Here is a 21,506-nt window from a genome sequence, read left to right as displayed (position 1 = left end):
AGGGGAATGCGGAACTGACAGGAAAGCAATTTCTTTCCTAATAGAGGTAAACATTAATCTCCTTAGTATATGGACACTAAGAGAAATATCTGGAAAAGTTATTTTTATCATTTGATAAGTCCAGGAGTGTTGAGAATGTGTCTGACTGAAATATTTCAGATTAGTTAACCAAACCTTCTCACACAGTAATCATGTCCTCTTTTGAAAAATTACTTTCATTTTAGCTGCTCATTTTTGATCAAATGATTGCGTCAAAAAAGGAGTTCAGCTTGGGTTCAGCTGAGGAGCAGCACAGAGGAAATCCTATGTATTGCTTATAATACAGCTACTAGAAGTTATAGTAGGCTATTTTAAGCTCTTTAACTGTCAACTGATTCTTCTTACTCAGCTTTAAATCTTACTACTTATGGTTCAATTTATGCTGATGATGACCTTTACAATCAAAGAAATTGGAAGACAACAGGTGTTAGGTATGCAAGGATATATACCATATATTTAGCTGAAAATAGCTAAATGAAAACAAGAGCTTTGTTGTTTCTTTATTTGAAAACTGCAAATGAGGCCTATTAATAATAAAGTGTTCACCCAAGACTCTAAAGGCATTTAAAGAATTGTTATTATAAGTTATTGCAAATGCTAATAAATACCATAGATGTATCTGCTTAATACAAAGATGCTTTTCATAGATCTTGTTTTGCTTATTTTCAGAACTGCTCTGACAGGAAATAATGTGTCACTACCCTTACTATATGGACAACAAACCAGAAGACATTAAGCTTTGAAAGAACAAAGTTAAAACCTATTTAGGATCCTGAACTGACCCTGATTACAAATATTTTGAAATCTCTCATATTAAACATACTGACAGACATTTAAGGAGGGAAAAGAATTGGACAATTGTTCAATTAGGTGTGAAAAGCTGTTTATCATATTTAAAACCAGAATGTAGAGATGTTAAGCAATGTACTATGAGGGAAGCTTGGATGCTGACACAAAAGAATTTTTAAAAACCCAAACATATCCTTAGCAGACAGTGGTTAAGTTTCTCCCAGCAAGGGAACCATAAATTCAAGAAGACTGGAAATATGCAAACCAAGTAATTTCATTCCTCTAATAGTTCAATTTTAAGGGTAGCTTTTTCTCCTGTTAGGTTATCTTTTTCTCTTTCCTATGGTAAACCAGTGCAGGCTGTCAATTAGTTCATAAATAACCCCATCTCAGAACTTCTGGTATTCAGTTAAGCTAATTACATGATTGCAGGCAGCCCAAACCTCAAGTGGTTGTTCCCTTCTACAATCTTGGCAAAGGCCTCTGGAGTTCCTGGCTACTTTAAATAAAAATTTAACACACTGCTTAACAGAGATCAAGTGGAGTTATAAACACTGCAGCAGGTTTGATATTATAGCAGATTATTACTGCAGATTTTGTTCACAGTATTATTTCAGTTCATAGTAGCCCAATAATACTGTGAAACTCTGAAATTTCCAATAAACTAGCTGCTTCAAGAACCTAAATAATAAATATTAAAATACTGTATTTAATTTAAATGTCTGGGAGGTAGTTTCAATGATCAAACTTAATTCCATAACTGATACACAATATGGAGTAAAGACTTTATGGTAAAATACATTTTTTCTTTACTGCTTAGAACTTGCTCATGAATACTACTGAGCAGATGTATCTATTTTTATGCTGAGAATGAAAAAAAATATTTTCACACTTGAGAGCATGTTAAAGAAGACTTTGACTCTCTTAAACAGCAAGTAAGCTTGGATTTGTTTATTGTATGTGAAAATATTTTTTTAGCAAAGGCATTAAAAATGGCACTGCCTAAACACAGCATCTAAATATGATGGTATCACATGTGATACCCTCTGTGTCGTACAAACACAATTTACACCAAATTTGTAAGTGATTCTATCACTTCTCACTGTCTTGTACGTACCACATTAACTTCTGAGCTTCAGGTGAAGTACATTTCCTTTCTCAGTGTTTCTCTTTTAACTACTAATATTGCTATTTTCTTCATCTTAAGAATCAGCTCATGTGTTGGAACTGAATATGGCAAATTGTTAAACACTGCCCAAACTCAACAATTGATTTGTTTTAATGTATTTTTGTATGACGAAAAAAAAATAAATTGAGAAGGGTCCTATTCCAGCATGCATAGTAATTATGTGAGAGAGACAACTGGTTGATGATTAAACTGTCAACTATACAAGACTCATTTCAGTTGCAATTTACAACTCATCGCTTAGTTTCCTTTAAATGTTACTTTGAGTCTAAACCTATTTGAATATAAAAATAAACAAGTCTCTGTAATATTTGGGCAAATCCTCTTTTTTGAGAAGTGAATGAAATAAGAAATTTTAGCTGCCTGAAAAAACTGACATACTCTGAAGGATATATTGGCACCAGAATATGACTTTTTAAAGTGTCTCAGTTTAGATCTCTAATTTTAGATATACTTAATTTAATAAGTCTTTTGAGACTGAAGACCATTTCTTCAGCAATATTAATTTTCTGGGGTTATAATTTTTAACTAGAAAAAATCAGTATTGTCTTACCTGTTTAAAAGTAATGATAAAATTCAGCCTTAACTGACTCAAACTTAAAAAAAAAAAAGTTTAAACAAGGAGAGCTAATTAGAACCCAAAGGTTATGAAGAAATGTCACAGTGATTGTACCTTACTAGCTTCTTCACAGCATTTTCTAATATATTGGAAAAACTGGCACTGAGGTTCTCACCAAGTTGCTTAGCACAATTCCAATCTGTAAACATTCTGCACACAGTAATTTGCATTAGTTCCACATAATGTACAGCAGCATTAATTAATAGAGTGGATAGCGTCTGTACATCTGTTAGCTATTAGTCTTTACTCTAATTCATTAGATCTTTATCATTTACCTGAGCAGCCCATCAAGATCAGGCAAAGGAGACCTTGGCTCATGTCATCTGTAGAACAGAACAGTCTGGAATATTAAATTCTCTTGTGTATGCCCAGCTACTTTATATGCGCAATGATCTCACAAATTTTGGTTAAGGACTTAGAAATTTCTCTGTTGTTTAAATGAAACATTCAAAAATTATCCAGGTCTAATCTGTGCAACTGCTGTGAAACAATGGTAAATACCATCTGAGCCAGTTCACGATACGCTCAGGATCTTTCTGATCTGACTAACTGAACTGCATTCCTGCAATTCCTGGAAGTTGCCTTCCACTTTTGGTCCAACTCACAGCTGATAAAAATTGTTATGAGAACAACACATTTACACAACCCAGCTGATTGTTGTGCTTATTTATCACTGATAACAATAAGTCATGGATTTAAGTTTAAACGATCCAGTTCTTCTGGTTCAGCATTATCCTTTCTTTTGTGTCCATTTCAGAAGTAATGAAATTTAGGCATAATATAAAGATTGAAGACATGATGAAAAATGTTATTTCACAAGCAGTGCAACAAAAATGCAACAAATTGCACGGTATATTGCATATATTAATTTCAAATCACCTCTTCACCCTGCAGATTTGATGAGTAAATCCTTTGGCAAATAATCTCCCTGTCCATCTCAAAAGTGTGGGTGTCACAGACACTTAAATATTTACACCAGTATTACTTTGGGATGAGTTCTACTTACCCTCATGGAAAGACTGTAACCCTTGTTGGAATCCCACTGACCTGAAAAGTTTCCTTAAAATATGCAAACTCTCTTAGATTGAGGAAATTTCAGGATTGTCACTATAGATCTTTTTAAAACAGGTAGTGATTGTAAGAAGAGGCTTTCAACAAAGAAAATGTATTTGATTAAAAGACCAGAAAATGAATGATTAGTCATTCTTATAAATTAAGCAGAGCTAAATCGATGTTTGCAGTAATATATCCAGTAAGGAGCCATACATCTTTGGTATATCTCTTGGCTACAAACATGAAAACAGATACAAGTGGCACAATAAGAGTTTCAGTGTGTTACACCACTATGCTGAAGCTATGAAGAAATGACCTATACACTAAAAATTAACGAGAATACCTAAAAAAAACCCCACAACCAGTAATTCAAATTACCTAAATTCTTGGCATCACTTAATGTGTTAAAGGAATAATTTTCACATAGGCTAATAATATCACAGATACCTACATGAACAAGCCTGACTCTTCCCAGAAAAGTGATTCTATCAATGACTTATCTACATGGGCAGGCTCTACTCAGCCATGCAGTGCTAGACAGCTGATGGTACAGCTGCTTGCAAATGAATAGTTCATTTTATTTCATGATGAGTAATTTCTTGCAAGCATAGAGAAACTTTCTCAGGACTGTATGTTTACTGTAAGTTGGGTTATAACTCAAGTCCTGTTGTATCACTGGTCCCTCTGGGAGAGAATTTGCAGTGTAAGATGGAAGTGTTCTGAAAATTAGCCAGGTGTCAGTGCAATTCCACAATATGATTATATAAAAGAGCCAACAAAGAAACAAACAAAACACCAAAACCCCCCAAAACCCAACCCGCCTGATTAATTATATCCCAAATCAACTTTTTATGCTTGCAAGGTATATAGATTTGTGTATCTTATTAATTTGGCAATCATGGATGTCCAGTTAGGTGACCATTGAAGTAATACTTGATATTTCACTGTGAAGCTGCATGTCTGTAAGGCAGCAGACTCTTCCATAACTTTTGGCACAGTTGTTACATGAACACATAGTCCTGTGTTGGAAGATGTCTCAGCAGACAGAAAACAAAGTGGGAGGAAAGAGGGAAATAAGGAAGAAGAGGGCATGGAAGGCTGACTATTACAAGACAGTGCTAGAGAAGTAACTTACCTTTCTGAAAAGGAAAAACAGCAGCCAGGACTGGGAAGTAATGAACAGAATTTTAAAAGCTCACATGGCAGCTCATGCTTCAGTGATTTTCTCCATAGCAATGCATTCTGAACATTTGAAAGGCTGAAAGGCTAGCTGGCAGTAAAAGTGAGACACAGTCCACTTCAGAGAGATCTCAGCTGATTTTATACATTGGATACTGTACAGTTGAAAAGCCTTTTCTGCTATTGAGTTATTGTTAGCCCTGGCATCTGCAGTAGCTTTCAAAGGAAACTGCAGGTTGATGCTTATGCCCTGTGGCAAAATCTGACTTACTCCATCATAATTTAGAGGTCTGATCTTTGTTCTTGGACATCCTGTGATTCATTTTCATACTTTAGTTTTAATGTGCCATTGCAACTGCGATTCTAATTATAATCAGGCTTAGCTAGGTCTTTATTATGACTAGAAAATGTCTCTGTTGTGATTTCTTATCTTCAGGATTTCTGGACTCCTGGCTTTCCTGAGGACAAATAAATTTAGTATTTTTGCATAGGTCCATATGAAAAGATATAACAGCATAGTATGGGAGTAAAACAGAGTCCTAACTACACTGACTCCAGGCACCAGCAAGTGCAAATATGCCAAGCCTTGCTGCCAGCTTTAAAATAGGTGGGTGCCATTCAGTCAGCTTCCCCCAGAGTAAATCCAGACCACTCAGACTAAGCTAATAAACACACCAGACCACAGCAACAAACACTTTGCTAAGGTTGAGAAGCAATATGGCAGAAAGAACCAAGATTTGACACATAGACGTATAAGCTTAGAATCCTTAGAAAAGCATATGTGGGGACTATGGTCTCAATAATGTTAATTATGCTATTTGTTATTCTTTAGGTTTTTTTAATTGGAGCTTCCCTTATGGTTCAGAATCTCCATCGTGTAAACCCCTACAGACGCAGGTAAAAAAATAATTCCTGTGTCAAAGACCAAATAGATTGAGTGATGGACAGAAAGCAAAAGCCTAAATGTTCATCATGGATGCACATGCCATTTAAATGTAAAAGCAGAGAAACAAGAGACAATGCTGATTATTATCACAGTGTTACTTTAGAGTGACTTTGTGTTAATTTTTACGTAGATCACAGCCAATCTTTTCAAACTCTCACCATTATACAATTTACTTGGGCTGTGATTCAGAATTTAATTCTGTATCATATTTTGCTGATACAGTCTGGTCACAACTGAGATACTAAATTGTAAAACTAAGATGATTCTGAATTTTTAGGATATCCTTAAAACTTTTCCCAGTATCTATTGCATCATTTGGATTTTTGTTCCATTTGCTATTATTTTTAATTGTTTTGCATTATTGAGAGTCAGCTGAAGTAAGAGACCCCTTCAATGCTGATGGGTGCTAAGCTCCTACTGATGTAGGCAGGGGATACATGGGATCAGCACTCCTCAGGTTTCACCCTACAGTCTTCATTGGGTTGACAAATATAGCCAAAGCCTGTGGGAGGAGGAAACCTTTGCAAATCTCTGCAGTCTCAAATAATACAGCAATGACAATCTTTCGTACCTAACACAACTCACTTCTCTGAAGAAGATCAAAAGTAAAATTATGGTTTTGTTATAAGCTGCATGGAGCTCAAATAAATTCCTGAATAAATTAATTTATTATTTTTAAAATTTTCTCGCTCTTAGTGAAAAAAATAGTTATAAAACCACCTCAACCCTTACATTGAAGGCATTACTCTCTGGAGTCAATTTTTGATGGAGATGGCTGTGACCAAATATTTGGAACATGGTATCATGTTCTGGGATGCTGTATGATGATGATTCTTGAATTTTTACTAGACATCATATTGTAAGCCTGGCTAAAAATATTTTCTGCTTCTTTCACAGGCATAGGCCTCAAATATGGTCCATTCTTGAAGATTTTCTTTTAACATAAATGGTCCTCAGACAAACATTTAACTTTCCTTCAAAGCCTACTGAGTGCTATATCCCCTGTTAAACTGTCATTATTTTATAATAATAGGTTTTTTAGAGATCATATTGCCTTGTTAAAGGCAAAAAACTTCCCCTTTTAGCATCTAAATAAAAATCTTATTTTTATATAGAAACATTTTAATAGAAGTAAGGATAAAAGAGGGGCTATTTACTTGTCCAGATCTCAGTAACTTGTTCTCTGCTAAGTTTTCCAAAGTTTATCTCTTCTACTTTTGAAAGCTCTAGGTGATTGCTCCTTCAAGAGAATTTTCTGAAAACTGAAATATCAGAACAGCAGGGAGTATTTCCCTAATTTCAGTCTCATGTATATTTTTTTAAAATTTCATTCTTTCACTCAACGTGATAGCCCCATGGTATCAATCTCTCCTTGATGTGAATGAAATTCAAATATTTGCAAGCTGAAGTCCTGCCTTTTCAAAAGTATTCATATAATCCTTCTTCATTATCAGTTCCTAAAGCTTCCAAGATCTTTTATTGCTTGCTTTATGCAGATTGCATTCAAAAAAGTTTGGGTTTCATTGTGGTAATCTGAAGTCAAGAAATATTAAAAAAATAGTGACATCAGATGCATGCACGAGTATGTCTTTCTTAGCTCTTTAAAGACTTTGTCTACACAAGTTGAATCAGCTATTTTTGTCCTCTACGGTACATTGAAAATTGATTGTCCACCATCACCCCTGCTTGCTTTGTCACTGCTGTGTTTTAGAGTATCCCCCACAGTCACTAATTGCAGAAAGGCAGCTGGATAGAAATGAAAACATGTAAAACTGTTACAACTCTCCTTCTGTTATTGAGTCTGAAGGGCGCTACCAGAGCTGAAAAAATTAATACCACTCTGGGACTGCGTGTGAGTGGAGTACCAGGAGATGCATTACCTGAGTGCATTTCCACTGCTGTTTCCATCGGCCAGCGTCTGAATAAGCCCCAACTACAATTACTGCTGCCTCTCCCAAGATGTGTGCGGGCACATAACAGCAGATATGCCAACTGTTCTTTCTCTGAAATGTCACCTTTTTACTACTGCCATGGTACAGTGATCGTTGGCAGCACAGCAAAACAAAATTTGCACTCTGTGCTGCTTGGGGTGACTCGGCCAGATATGCACTGCAAACTGTAATTGAAAATAAGTATCTCTCATCCTGAGTTTCACTTTATCTGCCACCCAGCATTGAATAAGTGATGTTTCTCTTCAATCTTATGTGGCTGCTTGCAAGAGACTATATTTATGACTAAGGATCACCAATGTAAAAAATCCAAATCATTACTGGCTTGGATCTATTGTATTTGTGTCAGAATTAGTCATCAAAAATACATGCAGGCAGAAATGGATATACAGAATCATGTATCCAGAGAACTTCTCTGTATTTGAGTATTTGTGTTTGACAAAGCAACATAGAACATAGTACTTAGCTAAAAACAGAGGACAAACAAATTGGACAGTCTACTTGTGTTTCTTGCTCTAAAGAAAAACACTGAGGCATGGCCTTGCTTCCAGTAAAAAAGTGTTAATTTTAGGTTGAGGCATCTTTAAAAAGAGCAACATAAAATAATTGGTGGTACAGACTGAAAGGGTGCAGCTTCATCAACATGAGACAATGTCAAGAAACTATGAGAAGCACAACTCTAACATAGGAAGGGAGGTAATAGCATAATTTTGGCATAGATAAAAGAAACTATAAAAATATTTTCAAAATAGCTCATAGATATTGAACTTAGGAAAACTGCAGTTACTGAATAATAGAATAAGCCTATTTAAAACCCAGCAATTAGAGTTGGTTAACCACAACTTTCATTTATCAACACTTTAACAACTTCATTAATGGAGCAGTTATAAAGACAGACCAGTTTCTGGTTTTGACAATACATTGGATGTAAAACCTCAGTTTTGGTCACCCAGAAACAAGTTACATTCTTACAGTGAATTTTCTGAACAGATTCTGGTGAAACATTTTGGTACAGCATAACTGGACAGTGAAAGGGACATCCCCTTTCTTCAAACATGCTCAGTAGCAAGGGTACCTTTCCCTGGGACTCTGAACATCACTTTCAGTTCTTGATGAACTGTCACTGAACTGTTTGTGAGCTCTGATCACTTATTCAGGACAGTTACTTTTGAGAAGAAGAAGCTCTGAATCTAGCATTTAATTTGTCTGGCTTTGATAGTAACACATCAATTGAAGAGACTGCAGAACAGCATGAGAAAAAGACACTCTTCAGAGTATCATTTAAGCTCAGATCATCTTACTTTTCCTTGTAATATGCTTGCTCAGAATAATGGAGAGAACTGAGCCCAAGTTTCTGTGCTATGATGATGAGCAGCTGTTAGAAAACAGGTAATAATAGCAATTCCTCAAGATTTTAGCATGTCTTTGAAAAGAAAAGAATCCCAATCCAGAGAATCTGGGTTTTATTCAACTGTACAGACCCTAAGCCTTCAATTTAAGCTTGTATACAAATGTTTGGAAAACACTCTTTAAGAACTCATTTTCATTAGCCATTGCATTTATGACTTATACAGTAAAATCGTACTAGGATTGCTTATCTTTTCAAACAACCTCATTCTAAATCATAGAATTTGATTTTTTTTCCCTATGGAAGCCGAGGACTATTTCCCTCTTCATAGGAAGTCCCTAATCTATATTATAGTATAGCAAATGCCTGCAAATGCACCTCTTGTGGGTACAGCTAAGTAAAACAGCTCCACTCCTGTGCAGAGCACAGATTCTTCGCCTGTGTTCACTGATAACAATTTCTTCCTGTATTGAGCTAAAGAACTCAGAACTTTATGCTGAAGAATCAGTATAGAAATATAATAGGAGAAAAAGAACATACACACAAGGAGCAAATCCTCATGTTCCCATCAGTACATGAAACCTAATCCAAGAGAACTGTTAGTTATAATCCCCTCCGTTGCTTGCAGGACCCCATGTCCCAGTGCTGAGAATGTGGCTGGAATGAATAGCTGGCGTTTGGGACAGAGGGCAGGTGGTAGTAAAGGACTTCTCTTCTTAGAAACAGCCCATATTTATGATAGACATTATCTACTGGGTAACAACAAGCCTATTTATAAAAGGGACACAACTAGCCCATAAAATCCTTTTGGAGCTGAACTGATCACTCCTGTGTACAGCACAGATTCTTTCCTTGTGTTCACTAAAAACACGTGATCCTACAGGATAACTAGAGGAAGAAGCAGAATAAAAGTGTGATGCTATGAGCCATTTAAAGTAAAAAAAAAAAATAGTACTTTATAGTGATATTAAAACTGCAAGTGACAATGACAAGGAATTTTAACTGTGGCTAATGTTTTTCAAAGCTTCTTCTGGTGCTCTGATAATGACACTGTAATACTAGGTTATCATGTAATATTGAAACTTCTGAAAAATAATAGTAGAAATTGTAATTGGAGAGTTCATTGCTTTGCTGAAGGAGTAAAAGGGAAAAATATTTTTTAAGATCTCTCAATTCTTTATTTCTTCCTTTAAAATATCTTTTTCTGACAAGCACAACGGAAGGATGCCTGCATTGCTTCGGGCAACCCTCTGAATAAATAAGGTCTAGGATGACCACTTTGTGAAATATAAAAAAAGAACCCTTAAGAAAATATGAAAAAGAATGTCTTCTCTTCTCTTCTCTTCTCTTCTCTTCTCTTCTCTTCTCTTCTCTTCTCTTCTCTTCTCTTCTCTTCTCTTCTCTTCTCTCTCTTTTCCCTCTCCTCTCCTCTCCTCTCCTCTCCTCTCCTCTCCTCTCCTCTCCTCTCCTCTCCTCTCCTCTCCTCTCCTCTCCTCTCCTCTCCTCTCCTCTCCTCTCCTCTCCTCTCCTCTCCTCTCCTCTCCTCTCCTCTCCTCTCCTCTCCTCTCCTCTCCTCTCCTCTCCTCTCCTCTCCTCTCCTCTCCTCTCCTCTCCTCTCCTCTCCTCTCCTCTCCTCTCCTCCTCTTCCCATTTTCATTTTCATTCTCATTTTCTCAGAAACAAGATGCTCCTTTTTTTACAGCAAAATTTCACCTGAGAAACTCAACTCAAATGCAGAGGCACAAAGATGAAGTTTTCGATATGGCAGAACTAATTTGATAAGATCCTTTTTCTTAAATTCCACAGGCATATAAACATTGACTCTGGAAGCACAAATACTGTGACTGTCCTTAGTGAAATACGGTTGCCTATAAAGTTAGTTACATATGTCAGCATGTAAGGGGAGGCATTTTAGGGGAATATTTAGCAATATCTACAGTGGCAAACAAGATCCCTTGGTTGTGTCCACACAGGGCAGTGGAACCCTGCTGAGAGACCCCCAGGCCAGCACCCAGTGATTCAGCTCTACTCATCTGCTTGTCCCAGGACTGTTTTGTGCTTCCAGCGGCTTGGCCTTAAGGAGGACAACTCAGTGTGCTGCTACAGCGCAGACATTTCCCAAATGTTAGCCAGCAGACAATGGGGAGCTCTCAGGCCAGTAGCTGTATTACTGGTAATGGCAGTAGAGACCGTGACTAGCACACAATAATCTATAGGTGGCTGAGCTATTCTGTCATTCATATCTGCACACATTTATGCACACCTTGTAAAGAAAGAAATTGATAACAATTTCTTGAATTTATATTAGAATAGAATAGGATTATATTAGAATATAATAGAAATTCCTGCTGGAATTAATTTGAGAAGACTGTTTTATTCTGAATCAGTGTTGCTGAAGTGCTACATTTTCCCTTTAAAATTATTTAACAGCCCTTTTAAATTGGAAATTTAAAAAAATAACAAAAATGTCATAGTGTATAAGTTATGTTCACTTTAACTCTTCCCTATCTTGACAGCTTAAATTATTTGGGTTAAATTTAATTTACAATGAGAGAAAAAAAATCCCTTTGAAATCAGTAGCTATTTTGAGCTTCTTCTTTAGACATGCATTTACTCTCCTCATCAAAACACTTTTATCAGAGATGACTATACCCTGTCCTACTTATTTGCCACATAAACCTTACTTACATAAATTCAGTTTAATGTTACTTGAGAAGTAAAAAGCTGAAAATAATATAAGGAAATATATGGTGAAAAAAAAATCCTAATGTGAAGATGATAAAGCCAATACACTGATATTTCCATAATCAAAAGCATACGATAAGTCTTTCCTGTGAGATCAATAAAAGCCTGATTATGAGATTTTTTCAAACCTATTCTGGAACTTTTTTCATTCAGCACCAAATATGTTAAAATATATACCGAAGCTTCACTTCTCTGTCCCAGAACTACAAAGTATTTGAACAAATATTCTTCTGTATTTTCTTGTAAATATTAATTGTATTTTCGTTAGCTCCAATAAGAAAGCAACTTAGCATAAAAATAATCAACTAAGGAAGAAGAATTTTACTCCTGGAGGATACAAAACCATATGCTGTGTAAAAGTATTCTTAGAAATACCTTGTCAGGTAAGAAAAAAAAAATACAGCAACAATAAGATGACGGCAATGAAACGCAGGGGCTCTCTCACTTTAAAGACATACTGTGGATTGACTCCTGAAAGCCCAAGTTAATATTTACTAACTCTAAGCACATCCAGTAGCTTCAGATTTCCTTTCTTTTAGTGGGGCCACTGCTCCTGTTGTTTGAAGACAGAGCAAAGCTGTGAATAATGCCTAAGAGCAAAACTAAACCAGAAGTAAATGACTTTTTAAATGTGAGACCTTCAACCTCAATTCCAGCTCCCCAGAGGCCGTCTTTGACTCCTTATCACATCATGCTCTCACAGGTGTCAATCGGGGATAAAGATTCTTCCACAAAGAAACTGATGAAGGAACTACTTCAGAGAAAGGTGAGCTTACAAGTCTCTCTTGACACTGTTGAAGAGAACTTAGGGCAGTATCATTTAGAACAGCCAATTTAAATAAATGTGCTGTAGGAGGTTTAACAGTGACTGCAGATAGCAAGGGCAAGCTGCATAGCTGTTAAACCAGTCAGTGAAGGCCACTGCTCAATAGCTGTTATAGCTATTTTAGCACTATTTAAAATAGTATTAAAAATGAATTAATTTTGCGTGTTTTGCAACATATGCTGGACAGTTTGAAATGCATTTGTAAGTGTTACTGGATCCTTCTGAAGACTTTTTATGACACAGTTAGAAAAAAAAATATTAGAAAAGAGCCATTTTACATGGATAAACTTCTCTTCCTCTCTATCCCACAAAGGAGTCTGGAGACCAAGGAAAAAAATCAGACTTTTTACTGTCTTAGTGACTGATGCAAGAGCTGCAAGTGTTAGGGTTGCCAGGATTTAAGAAAGAATGTCCCAGTTAAGGAATTAAATTAGCCTCTTCCCTAATAGAGGCTGAATTTTTATTGATGTATAATTCCTTTTCTGGAGAGGGATTTTCACTCCTTTAATACATATTTTGGTTGAACTGAAACTTGTTTGACATCTATTGTGATATTGCATAATGACCTAAAGGTTTTGCATGAGTTTACAACATATAGAGCTATTTTTCAAGTAAAAGGTTTATATTTAATACAGCACTACTTTCCCCCATCCCCATACCCTCTCAAAAGTTAGAACTTTCATAGCTAAATTTCAAATGTTTAAACATATGTTTATTGATAGATCATATATGCTATTCATTTATTGTGTCAGTTTACATCTTTATTTTTGTGCTGCTGATTACACATTTTAGCATTCCTATGTTCACAAGGCCTTCTCATCTCTGGGTTTTGAACAGCATTCCCTCACTATTTCCACTCTGACTGATAATAGTAGGTGGTTTTGCCGTCTGACCATGAAATAGCCAACAAGGCATTTGAGATGAGTTTATTTAATGACTACTATACAGAATACACAAAGATTTTTAAAAATGCTCGGTACATGATGTCCTAATAGGGCAGTGATTAGATATTTCCTTGGTCACCTTCAGTTATGGGAGATAACTTAATAGATGCAGCTTTCACAACTTATCAAGATTTATACAGCATATATGTCCATGCACATATATGTAAGCACACAATACAAATATGTCCATGCACACCATTCTTTTATCAAAGCCAAAACTCCATACAAATAAAATGAATATCATAAAACTGTAAGTGCAATTGTTACACAAAATTTTTGTATTCTAGAAGTGTGTATCAGTCTTACATAAATTATCTTTTCCATTGAAAGCTGTTTTTCTGCTACTAATTTAAATGTAATGCTAGTATTTACAGTCCCTGAACTTTACTTACTAGAATACAATAGGAAACTCTTACCTAAATCAATGTTAATAATTATGTATTTATCAATTACTTCACGTAATACTTCACATTTCATTATTTACTACTTCCATTAAATTCACCTAGACTATTGTCATAAGGGAAGGATATCAGGAGAAGTAAGTAATATTTATCCCAGAGCCTTACCAAGTAACTGACATGCAAAGATGATCATTCAAGTGGTTTGACATTAAGTCTGTCAACAAAATAAAATATCAAACCACATTTTCTCATTTAAAACCCCCCCAAACTTGAAATACTTGATTTGCACCTCATAAAACAAAGATCCACAGATCCACTTCTGTAGAAAGGCCCTTTATGTTTGTAACAAATTGTCTCTCTGCAGATTCTCCTTAGTTCAGGAACTCCTACATAGCCCAAGATGACATTAAATACAGCACAACATATGGAAAGTTATTATGCTGTTATTATGCATTTTTCATCATATTTATTGATTTGATATAATGATATTATATTTGAAATAAAATCAATACAAAAGATCCTTGTTATCCTTGCTAAATCCTTGATATTATTATTCTATGATTACTTTTCTTCCTTAATCTATTCTGTAGAAGTAAAGTCCACAAAGACTTTCACTTATCTGGGTGTGTACAAAAGTTTAAGTCCACATTGAACTGTACAAGACAAAATGGATCCTAGAATAAAATAATCTGTCTCACAACCATAGAATAAATTAAAGTTATATCTGGTTCTTCAGGAAATAATAGATTTGACACAATGTTAATTCTAGAGAAAAATTAGATTGCTAACACCAACACAAAGCGTTTGTAAGAAATTACTACTGCCTTTTAAATTGGGCTCATATTTAAAGTCATGATGTCAGGAAAAATGCAGAAGGTGGAAGAAACATTGCTGTAAGAACAGTCATCAAAAAAAGTTACTCCCATATGTCATTATAAAGCTAGCAGCTGTGTTGATGAAATCACAATTCCTTTTGGTGACATCCATATGGAATGTAGAGCTTTGACATTACCCTTCAGTAAAAGCTGTTGTCTGATTTTTTTTTGCATTAGGCAGTTGTCAATTCTATTTGATATTTTCTTCCAAAATAAAAATGCTGAGGAGCATTCATCCAGAAGAAATTCAGAGTTACATTTGGTGTGAAATATGTTGTGGTGGGCTTGTTCCTGATGTAAAGAAAATTGTCTGAGTCATGAAAATCACAAGACATTCAAGTTGGAAAGGACAAGTGCAGGTTTCTCATCCTCCCTCCTGCTCAATGCAGGATCAGCTATGAGATCAGATCAGGCTGCTCAGAGCTTTTTTCAGTTAGATCTTAAAAACCGCCTAGAATGGACACTCCAGAGCATCTGTGGACAATCTGCTCCAGTGCTTGCCTGCCCTAAGGATGGTTTCATACAGAAGTTTACATCAGAAATTAACTGTCTCATGTTTTCACAAGGAGACTTGGATTTTCTACTAATTAACTATAAGGAATGTTCTTTTACTATTGTTGTACACTCCTTGGAGCTTTGGTTTTTTTGAGTGCAAAGTCACAACAGCTTTAGGTGTACATTGAGAAAATAGTTCTGCATCCTTTATACCTCTCCTAGATCTCATGATTTCTTAATCCTTCAAAGAACTCCACTTAGTGACTCTAAGTCTGGAAATGGCTCTTTTGCATCACAATACAAGATATTTGAAATTATGAAGGCACCCACTGCACAGAGAATTTCACTGAATCAATCACACAAGTTTTCAGAACTCAGTAGCCCAGCCTTTGTCACTGACAGACAGAACAGCATATCCTTTTCCCACAATGTGAGTGAGGAAATGCCCTTGCTGGCTGGCCGTGAAGATAACATAGACATTATGATATAGTCAATTCTTATAATCAAGTTGTATAAATAAAATTATACGAAAGTCTTACTAGACAGCCATAATAATTGTTTCTGACTTAATTAAGCTATAAATCATTATATGATATACCCAGTACAAACAATAAGTTGAAAAGCCAGAGATGTTGTTTCTTCCCTTTGAGTGCCCATTGAATTTTGAAATACTAAGAAAATTCAAGAGAAAAAACAAAGAACTGAGAAAATCAGAGAAGACTAAGAAAAAGCTACAGACCAGTTTAATAGAGAACAAGTAGTTGCGCATTCAATATTTCACTGAAAATGTCTTATATGTGCCTATCTTTATTAGCTACTTCTTGCAACCATTTGTATGAAAACAAGGTGAATAAACACCCTTAATATTTAAGGTGAAGAGCTTATTTGATATCATGTAATGGTATGGGGAACAAATAGGTAATAAACAATAACAAATAAACTGCAACAGGCTGTACCTATTATGTGGTCTATTATATTTCCTTACCTGTTCCACCCAAGATTACAAAAGTGAGATTACTAGAATTTCCACTTTAAATTAAATTAAGCCAATGCAGATAACTGCAAGAGTGCCAGCAGTCTCACATGGTAATAGTCTGGACATTAGGAAAAAAATTCTAACAGAAAGATTGATTAGGTACTGGAATGGGCTTCTGGGGGAGGTGGTGGAGCCACCAGCCCTGAAGATGTTTAAAAGAAGAGTAGATGTGACACTCAGTGCCATGGTCTAGTTGACAAGGTGACATTCATAGGTTGGACTCCATGATCTCAAAGGTCTTTTCCAACCTAGTTTATTCTGTGATTCTGTGACATGAATGTACAAACAGCAGTAGCAACAGTGTTTTAAAATGTAGATCATACTTGACACTTTCTATTTTATGATACACATAATTCACCTTAACAGCAGAGCTTGTCAGGGCTCTAGATGCACCAATAGGCAGGATTACCTGTGGGGAGTCTCAGTGCTGGCAGAGACTGCTGCACAGAACTCAGGACACTGCTGACTGTGGCTGCTGGTAGATCCCGTTACCAGCTATCCTGTATGGGACTGTGACAACTGGTAAGGACCACCAGCCTGTGCTGGGGTCACCTTTGGCTCCTGGCTTGTCCTTGTCCATGAAACTGCACTGCTCTCACTTCTCCCTGCTAAAAGTGCAGGTCCAAAATGAGCCCGTACTACCAGGAGGACTGGTGTCCTTCCAGGTCACAGGAGGGCAGGGTGGAGAAGCCTCCCTGCTAGCTGAATACCTAGAGTGAGTTTTTCACCTCTCATCCTAAGCATCTCTAATAATATGATTTTTAAAAACAATTTGGTTTCACAGGCTGCTCAAATAAAAGGTTCTTCTTCTTTCGAGTATCTTCTAAGAACTCATGTTTTTGTTACATGGAACTTGTAACGCTGAAGCTTTTGGTCAGTAAAAGCAGTATTTGGTGGTACAAAAACCTAAAAGAACACGCTGCAAAAAGCTAGAAGGTATCCATTTACGAAATACCTGGATGATGGAGTGTTTGTCATTCCTCAGCTCCACCCAGCTTGACTTAAACACCTAACAAGGTTTGAATTCTCTGATAACAGAGCATTCGAGCCTTGACTACATAGTTCTTTCATAAGACCTGCCACTGTTGCTCTTTCAGTGTCACATAGCAGTGGGAAGTTCAGTGCAGAGAGGTCACAAGATGTTTTGTCACACATCTCGGCTGGCTTTGGGGAGACGCCATGGAGAGCCAGCCTATGCATGCAACATTCCCTTCATCGCTGGCATTGCTGGAGCAGCACCCTGTGAGATCCGAGAATGTTTAAAGGACTATAAATATGGCAAGAATTCAGAGAGTAGGCAGGCTTTCGAGGCTGCTTCAGGATACGGATGATCACTGAAAATGTTACTGAAAAGGCTTGCAAATTAAAGCAACAGTTGCTTTTTAATAGAAGAATCAAAGAATAGCAGACAAAATTAATTTTGTCTTTCATTTCAGAGTATCTACTGATCAAGTGGCAAATCTGCTATTCTTAAAGTATAGGCATATAAATAGAAATTTTCTGCATTGATGCTCCATTTTGCTGCTTAGTCTTTAGTGTATCTGTCAGTTAACTACATGGCACACAAATGCCGTGAAGGCATCTGAACTCTGCAAGTTATCATGGCATTTTGCCTAAGGCTTTGTCTCCCTTTCCTGCAGGGTTTGCTTCCTGGAGCCAGTTGACTTGGCTTTAGTGGTCCCAGTACCTGAACTAGGTTGCTCAGAGAGCTTCACACTGCTTTGTGTAACAAATATTCTTAACTGTCAGCTACTGGAAAGCAAGATACTTGCCAAGTGTTTTAATATACACCTAAAAATCAAATTATTTCTAAATGAAAATGTAATTTATTATTAATTTCTTTTTACACATGATAAACAAAACTGGAGGTTTTAATTTTACACTATTTTATTTCCTCTTTTTCAGTATGGTGTAAATTACACAACCGAATAGATTAAATTCAAGGTACTGAATGTGTTCCCCAATGACTGTATTTTAGAAGCCTTTAAACTGTGTTTCATACAGTAAAGAAAACAATATACATTGAGTGTTAAATCATGATATAAAAGCACCTATAAAACTGACTGCTGAGTTTTTTAAATGGCACTTAAATCCTGATTTATTTCCCTGAATGCATCACTTCTGAGAATCAGACTGAGATAGGTGTCTGGCTACAAATGTAGCTCTTTAACTACACAAATTTGCATCTTGCTCAATGAAGTCCAAGTTTCAATGTTGAAACATCACTCAGCTGTCACAAAAAATTTGGAAAATGTCTATTGCTCCTGCTGGATAACAGAACTAGCCTAAGTAGAGATCTATGGAAATATAAGAGTAAATAAATATTCTCTCATAAGAGCTGAAAATAACCCTTCACTCAGGCTGAGATAAAGCCAAGAGTGTATTTCTCAAATGTAAGCCTAAAAAGGTGTAAAAATTGTCTCAAACTAAGCACTAAGATGGCTGGAAATTAAAAAATTACATCCTACTCAAAGAAACCCCATGTTTGAGCTAGTTATGGTCTATTTATTGTTTCTCAACACTATTGACCATTTCTGTATTTGGGTGTGTATGTTCTGTAAACCAATTAGTTTCATTCAGTCAAAGCTTGTTTTAGTGTAATAGGTACTTAAGCCTTTAAAAGCTCTGCCCATGCCTGCATGCTTAATACTACTTATTTCTTCAAGACTCTTTTTCATCTGTTTATTCTGTGTATTATAAAATGATTTGGCTTACAGCGAAGACCTCCTGTTCATTAGGAGCTATGGAATTGCAGTAATTTATTATTTAAGATGTGGAGATAATCACTGAGGGCAAAAAAAAAAATAAGGCCAAGACAAATTTTAAGAAAACAAAGAAAAGGGGAAAAAATTAAAGGATGAGTTATAAAGAAAAAATGGACACACATATTTAAATCATTCATATTGGAAAGACATAGTCTGTTATGATTAAAAACTCATACCAAAATTAGATCTTGATTTTTTTTTTTCTTTGGGAAATCTACCCTGGTGATTGGGACTTGCTGCTGAGCCCTGCTCTTATCAGTAGAATCTTGAACTGCATACATAGAATGCATTTCTATGGTACCAGTCATGGAGACCCATTGCTGCAAACATGCACAAGCACACAAGTGTTTGACATATGAACACAGTTTAGCTTGTGATCTTGCCATCTGTAGTTCAAAGTTAATACCTTTTTATTTTGAAGCTCATAATGCATGATGGAACTGAGCATCATTTTGTTGCTATAGTGTCACCGGTATGAGCTTCATATTAGAAATGATTGAAAACTGTGTTGCTTTCCTCAGGTACAGAGTGTCTTCAAATCTCTCCAGTCTGAAGCTCAGAAACCAGACCTCACAGAAAGTTATAACAAGCTTTCTTGCATTCTCTTCCTGCCTCCTTTTGAGCTCTGCTCTTCTTTTTTCCCCCCTTCATCCATGGTACTCTCCTGTATCTATGCATCTTTGTCCGCTACACAGCTGATTTGACCTTGCTTTTGCTCCTTTGTAAATGAATAATAAAACTGCACTTGAAGCTTAAGACACTTTCTGAGTGACAATGTTTTTAGCCTTTCTAGTTAATAGGTCAATTAAAATAACAAAACAAGTTTTACTGAGCTGAAAACCTATAGTTCCTAAATATGAGAAATTCCTGAAAAGAGACCATTTTAACCACTTGCTTAATAAAGAGTAGGCTACAAAACTGTGTCTGTGGGTTGGGCCAATTGATTTAAGCTGAGAGATCAGATACACTCTTTAAAGATTTTCTTCTCCAGTGTATCTAAGAGGAGCTACTTGAAAGCATGAACTGAACTCTCACCTGTTTTGAACTATTTTGACTGAAATCTTTCTCTCGGTTTACATAAAGCAAGTATAACACTTTATTCCTAGCTGCAGTGGCACAGCATTTGCTACCTGCTCTTTTGATGTAATTTTGTCAAAATTCTTAAGTTGCGAAAGTGATCTGATGTTCTAAAGGGCAATGTAAAAAGATAGGTGAATTTAAAATAAAACCAAAACAACCCAAAACAAACTGAAAATAATCACACCTATGGTTCTTTTCTCCTTCATTCAAATGAACACAAAACCATAAAGACCTACTGCTGAGGCTACTGGCAAATATCTAGATAATCAGTTGTCAAGAAGAGCTCTGCCACACATTCACTTTTCTGACAACTGCAAAGCAAAATTGCTTAGCCCACAATTTAAAAAAAAAATGACAAGAGCTTTTGTACTTCAGAACAAAAGAAAGCAACACATTCCAGTGCTGTACTGAATAGTAACCTGACCATAATCCTACTAACGGAGTCAGCGAACATGAGGATTGCTGACAGAGAACAATAGAAAGAATTTTTTTCCCAAGGCATTAATAAAGTCAGAATGTAGTCTTCAACCCTGCAATAAAATGCTTTCAAGATCATGTGTACTCTTAAGCGTAAGTAGAGTTTTCACTGATAATCAAACACTGTGTATTAATTCAATGTGCTTCTGCATTAAAACACTTGATGCATAGAGCCACATATGTACAGTGGCTGTTATGCAAAATACCAGGAAAAGGAAAATCTGAACGCTGCACTATGTATCACCTATCTGATCTTTGCCAAAGGAGTCAGAATGATTCCTTCACAGGTAAGCCTTCAACTGCCTTCCATTCCTAATGATGCACTCATGTCTTGGATTTCTGGACACGTGCTTGAGCTAGAGGGTAGTGGGAGGTCTAGCAGAATCAGGACATTGAGACTTCAGGAGCTATGAGAATTTGAGATGCTCTTCACAACAGCTAATCCTGTGACAGCCACGGGCCTTATAAAGCCACAGATGTCTGCATCTGTCCAAAGCTTGACAAAGTGTTTCAACAAAGCAGACACTGAGAACTTAGAGATACTCTGTTTCTATGAATTTTGGGAGAACTTTTTCACCTGTAAAAAAATAAATGATGGTGGACAAAAACATATGGCCTAAATACAAGGCATGAAAGTATATAGTCCAATATTCATGAAATAGATCAGGCTAGTAGAAGCAATGTATAGAAATTAGTTTAAAGACAGAAATTTTGTTAATAAATCACAAACAAGTTGTAATAAATAAAGAATATA

The 21,506-nt window shown here is 36.1% G+C and overlaps 1 long non-coding RNA gene across 1 annotated transcript; it reads left to right on the top strand.

Annotated features, from left to right (window-relative positions):
* Positions 1-2,486: 2,486 nt before the first annotated feature.
* On the top strand, positions 2,487-19,941 carry LOC148224290 (uncharacterized). The gene is made up of 3 exons (XR_015802301.1): positions 2,487-5,762; positions 11,082-12,619; positions 19,717-19,941. It is a non-coding gene; the product is annotated as an uncharacterized LOC148224290 (long non-coding RNA).
* The last annotated feature ends 1,565 nt before the right edge of the window (positions 19,942-21,506 follow it).

The sequence above is a fragment of the Sturnus vulgaris genome, chromosome 3 (assembly GCF_052056855.1).
Source record: "Sturnus vulgaris isolate bStuVul1 chromosome 3, bStuVul1.hap1, whole genome shotgun sequence".
NCBI lineage: Eukaryota > Metazoa > Chordata > Aves > Passeriformes > Sturnidae > Sturnus > Sturnus vulgaris.
The sequence above is the reverse complement of the archived record's forward strand: the minus strand, read 5'-3'. Positions and strand labels throughout refer to the sequence as shown.